The following is a 6,000-nucleotide window of genomic DNA, read 5'->3' as shown; positions in this document are numbered from 1 at the left end:
GGCAGGATTTGCGGATTGGCTCATGTAATGATCATTCTGGTATAGCTAGCAAAATGGGGCTAGCCACACTAATAATTGTTTCAAAGCTCTCTATATTTAATAACAGTGATGCATGTCTTTCCCAAGACTTCTTGTCAAGTGCACAGATATACAAATGAGCCATGGTTTGTAAAGCAAGTGTTTCTATGTAGGTTGGCTCTAATTTCTACAGATACATTTTTGTATACATGTAAGAAATGGGTGTGCAGTAAAGTATTGCAAAGTTTTACTTTTTCCAAATGAAAAAGAAATTCATTATTTTGACTAATGGAATATTCTGGTTTTTTGAATGTCATTATGCATTTCAAGTTTCAACATTTGGATTATATAAAAATACAGTTAACTCAAGTACAGAGTCAGACTTTAGAAAGCAAATAATAGCCCCCCACCCCCACTTTTTTCCCTCCAAGCTTGAAACCAACTGGGAATAAGACATGAGGCAGATAAATGGAGATTTTTAAAAATCAGCTTTATTACTGAAAAAGCCATTGGGAAAATATGACTGTAAATCTGTAGAGAAAAGGGCTCACTAACATTCTTTACTCCCACTAGAACTTGCAACAGCCCACAGGAGAGAAAGTTTGGGTTTGTGCGGGAGATTCACTTAGGCAAAATTGCTCCCTCCCACTACTCATCCGGGGCACAAACAGATGAAAACAGAAGAAAATCCCCAGTATTTTTAGTCTTATAGTAGATTAGCTTCTCCAAGTCAAGAAACGTGGGCCAATGAAGTCTCACATTGACTCTGTTAATTTCTCAAATATTTTATAGTAAAATGCTACAGATAGGAAAAGAATGAGGATAAATCTCTGTGGTACAAAGTCAAAGCAGTACTACTGGTTTAGGGGACTGTGGGGTAACACCCTCCCTACATATTGTGGTTTAAGTAAGGCTGGCTACAGTGGACATCTGCTGTTTTTGCCTTCCTAGCACTCTGCATTTCTGGTGAGAACACCTTAGTTCTCCTTCATGAAATTCACCCTCTTCCTCTTATAGTACATGGGATTCTGATGGGACTGACCCCACCCCTCAGCCCAGGTCAATCAGAGCATTCTGTTGAGTATCTGACCCATATTAGACCAACCAGCCTGAATCCTAGAACTACTGGGAAAAGGGCATCCTCTTTCCTTTAAGGGTTTAAAAAAAGGCAGAATGTAATCCTGGAACTACCTGGAGATGTTCCTTTCCAAAAATAAAGCCAAAAAATAAATCAGAATGATGGAAACCTTCTGAGTCCTAATATTTCACTTGAATAAATCCTGGATCTACAGTTTTATCCAAAGCCAGTCCTACTCCTGGAAATTAACCTGTTGCTTATGAAAGTCAATGGGTTTTTAAAAAATGTCTTAAACTTTTTTGAATTGGGTTTTCTTCACTTAACTTCAAAAAAATCTAGACTAATAAACAAATTATCTCTCTCTCTCTCTCACACACACACACACAGACACACACAGACACACACACACCCCTCTTTCACAAATTTGTCACACAGCTGGAAATTGTACCATAAGAGGACTCCTAGAAGTTACACATTGTCAATTAGGACATCTTACTGTAAAGTCATTTACCAGCTTTGGGGGAAAAAAGAACAGAGGGAAAATGAACATTTTTATCAAGGATATTTGAATTTTTCTAAGTAAAGCTAAAGGATAAAGAGGCTAAATTCTTCTTCATTGAATCGGCTTCTAGTTAAAGGTTAATAATTAGCCAGGGTATTTTAAATAAGACTGATTACTAAACGCATCTGGGGAACTTCTTAAAACATAAGTTTATAAATCTCTGTCTAAATCTACTGAATGATATTCTCTGGGTTATATTCTTAGAAACTTAAACAAATTTCTACAAGTTACAAGTGATTAAATAATCAGACAGGTTTGCAAAATGTTGGTCTAAACTGAGCTGGTGATAATGCACCCTGATAGTATCCATTCACTCACTTATTCATTAAGCCATTATTTTTAGGTTTCTATTTTGCTAAATGCCACAGAAATGCAAGTATGAATAACACATGGCCCTGACTCATTAAAGAGCTCACAGCCTGGTTCAAGAGACTGACCCTATGGGCTCTATGGAAGCATAAGTCAAGATCTGAGTGGACAAGTTGGGAAGGGAAAAAGGCTTACCCTGCAGGGGTCTATTGAGAGAAAGTTTTGAAAAAGAGGAGATAGTTGAAAAGGAGATAAGAGATAAGCTGGTGGGAAAGGGAAAAAGAAAAGCATTGAGGCCTAGAGACTAGTGGATACGAAAGGGTAGTGTGGTGAAAAGCCTTGGAATGCTCTGAAAATTATGAGTTTGGTGTGAATGAAGGAATTTCTGCAAAGTGGGATGTGGGAGATGAGGAAGTAAGACAGGTAATTAGGCCTTTGACCTATGAAATGCTCAGAATTTGGATTTTCTTGTGTGCCTGCTATAGTTTGTCTCCTCCAAATCTCATGTTAAAATTTGATCCCCACTGTTGGAGGTGGGGCCTAATGTGAAGTGTTTGGGTCACGGGGTAGACCTTTCATGAATAGATTAATGCCTTCTCTGCGGGACTTAATGAGTGAGTTCTCTATTAGTTCCCAAGAGAACCGTTGTTAAAAAAGAGCCTAGAACCTCCACGCTCCTTCTTGCTTCTCTCTCACCACGTGGTCTCTGCACATGCCAGCTCTACTGTGCCTTACACCATGAGCAGCCTGAGGCCCTCACCAGAAGCAGATGCGGGCACCATGCTTCTCATACAGCCTGCAGAACCATGAGCCAAATAAACTTCTTTTATTTATAAGTTACCCAGCCTCAGGTATTGTTTTACAGCAACACTAAACAGACCAAAACACTGTGTTCACTGGTTATGTATCATCCACTGATCAACCCAGGTTACTTTCTTACTTTCCTCATGAAGTCACATTCCTTCCTAGCTTAAATTGCAAGGCCATTATTGACCTTCACATGGTTACATCCTCAACACTTCTGCCCCTTTTCTACTTGGCTGCATACATTTGGTTAAATCCCATCCTTGGTTAAATCTAACTCTCCCAGTCCTCTGTACTAGTCATACACACAGCTAAAGGTGGGTGGAGAAAAATCATAACCATACTGAGTGGTCTCACCTTACATTCCCGATCGTTAAACTCACTAGAGAGTAATGCAGCCAGGCAATCATATTCTATTGACCTAGTCCATTCATTCTCCCATTTTCCTGGACCATTAAATTATACTTTTTCTTCTGTCATCAAACCTCCACCTTCTTTAACATTCTTACTCTCAGATGACCTTGCTTTCTACTTCACTGAGAAAACTGAGGCCACAAGAAGAGGGCTTCTACACGCCACCACCACCACCACCACCACCACATATATCTACCTATCTGCTTCTGTGCCCATTGACTGTCCTCTCTCCTGTCCAAGCTCTGAAATAAAGCTAACCCTGTGTCCTGTGCACACCCATCTTCTGTCAATTCCGCAAGGACATTGCTCCAAAAACTCTCCCTCTATACTGAATGATTTTTGTTCCCTATTGGATCACTCCCATTAGCATAAAAGCATCTTCTTATTCTTCCGTATTAAAAAATACCCCCAGGATCCTACTCCTCTCTAGCATCTGCCCCATTTCTCGTCCTCCTTTACAGCAAATCTCCCTGAAAGAGCTGCCTTTAATACCCATGGTCTCCTATTTATCTTCTTCCATTCTTCTTGAATTCCCTCTATAGAAACTCTTCTTTTCAGCAGCATCAGTGACCTCAATTCTTAGTTCTCATCTTCCTTGACCTGTTATCACTCAATTTTCTTCATTTGGCTTCTAGAACACCACACTTTCCTGGATTTTATCTCACCTTTCTGGCTAGGACTCAGTCTTCACTGGTTCCTTATCTCTCTGACCTTTAAATATTCAAGTTCCCCAGAATTCAGTCTTCAACCTCTTCTATTTTCTACCCACACTCATTCTTTTGGCAATTTCATCCAGTTTCATTAATCTTTATATTAATGAACCCAAATTTATATTTCCAGCCTGGAACTCTCCCATGAACTCCGGACTCATAAGTTCAACTTCCTACTTAACATCTCCACTTGCATTCCAAATAGAACCTCAAACCTAACGTATCTGAGAGCAAGCTCTACTGTCATCCCACCCACTAAATCCTGTTCCCTTTACAGCTTTCCCGTTTTGGAAAATGCCAACTCCTTTTTCCAATTGCTCTGACCAAAGCCTCAGAATCCTCTTTCTTTCACACCTCCCAACAAAAGCCTCATAAAACCTGCTGACAGCATCTTCAAAATAGATGCAGAATCCAAACACCTCTCACCTCCTCTGCTGTTACCATCTTCATCCAAGCTACCAAGAACTCAAGTATTACAATAGCCTCATGACCTAGGATGACTACATATCTTGGTTGCCCTGTAAAGTCCCTGTTTTTGCTTTTTGTCCTGGATTAGTGCTTTCCTTTCTTCCTTTCTTCTTCTTCTTCTTTTTTTTTTTTTTTTTTTTTTTTTTGAGACAGAGTTTTGCTCTTGTTGCAATAGCGTGATCTTGGTTCACTGCAACCTCCGCCTCCCGGGTTCAATTGATTCTCCTGCCTCAGCCTCCCGAGTAGCAGGGATTACAGATGCGTACCACCACGCCTGCCTAATTTTTTGTATTTTTAGTAGAAACAGGGTTTCACCATGTTAGCCAGGCTGCTCTCGAACTCCTGACCTCAGGTGATCTGCCTGCCTCGGCCTCCCAAAGTCCTGGGACTACAGGCTTGAGCCACTGTGCCTGCCCAATGCTTTCCTTTCTTTTAAAAGATATCCCACTTAAATGACATTACATGACCACTCTACTCATAATTCTTCTTCTGCTATTGCCCTGCTTCTAACTGTCCTTTGCACACAAGTCAGAGCAATCATTTGAAAGTCAAGTCAGATAAAGTCATTCCTCTTCTCAAAAATCTTCCAGTAACTCCCAGTTGCCCTCAGAGTAAAAGATAAAATCCATATAAGAGCCATATGACAGCCTAAAAGTAGCTATGTGATCTGGCCTCCAATTTCTTCTCTGACCTACTCTCCTGTGACTTGAAAACTTGCTGCTCTGGCACATTCCTATTACAGAGTTTTTATTGTTTTTCTTTTTGTTTTTTGTTACATGAATAAGTTCTTTAGTGGTGATTTGTGAGATTTTGGTGCACCCATCACCCATGTACACACTGCATCATATTTGTAGGCTTTTATCCCTCATCCCCTTCCCACTTGTCCGTTCAAGTCCCCAAAGTCCATTATATCATTCTTATGCCTTTGTGTCCTCACAGCTTATCTCCCACCTATCAGTGAGACCATACAATGATGTTTGGTTTTCCATTCCTGAGTTACATCACTTAGAATAAAAGTCTCCAATCTCATGCAGGTCACTGCAAATGCTGTTAATTCATTCCTTTTTATGGCTGCATAGTATTCTATCATATATATATACACACACACACACACACATAACTGTGATATATATAACTGATATATATAACTGTGATTATACGTGTGTGTTTATTATATGTATAATATATATATCACAGTGATTATTTTATATATATCTCTCACAGTTTTTTATCCACTCATTGATTGATGGACATTTGTGCTGCTATAAATATGCAAGTGCAAGTTTCTTTTTCGAGTAATGACTTCTTTTCCTCTGGGTAGACACCCAGCAGTGGGATTGCTGGATCCAATGGTAGTTCTACTTTTAGTTCTTTAAGGAATCTCCACACTGTTTTCCATAGTGACTTGTTTACATTCCCACCAGCAGTGTAGAAGTGTTACCTGTTCACCATATCCACGTCAACATCTACTGTTTTCTGATTTTTTGATTATGGCCATTCTTGCAGGAGTAAGGTGGTATTGCATTGTGGTTTTGATTTGCATTTCCCTGATCATTAGTGATGTTGAGCATTTTTTCATATGTTTGTTGGCCATTTATATATCTTCTTTTGGGAATTTTCCATTCATGTCCTTAGCC

This window comes from Macaca nemestrina, chromosome 7 (assembly GCF_043159975.1).
Source record: "Macaca nemestrina isolate mMacNem1 chromosome 7, mMacNem.hap1, whole genome shotgun sequence".
In the NCBI taxonomy this organism is placed as follows: Eukaryota; Metazoa; Chordata; class Mammalia; order Primates; family Cercopithecidae; genus Macaca; species Macaca nemestrina.
The sequence above is the reverse complement of the archived record's forward strand: the minus strand, read 5'-3'. Positions refer to the sequence as shown.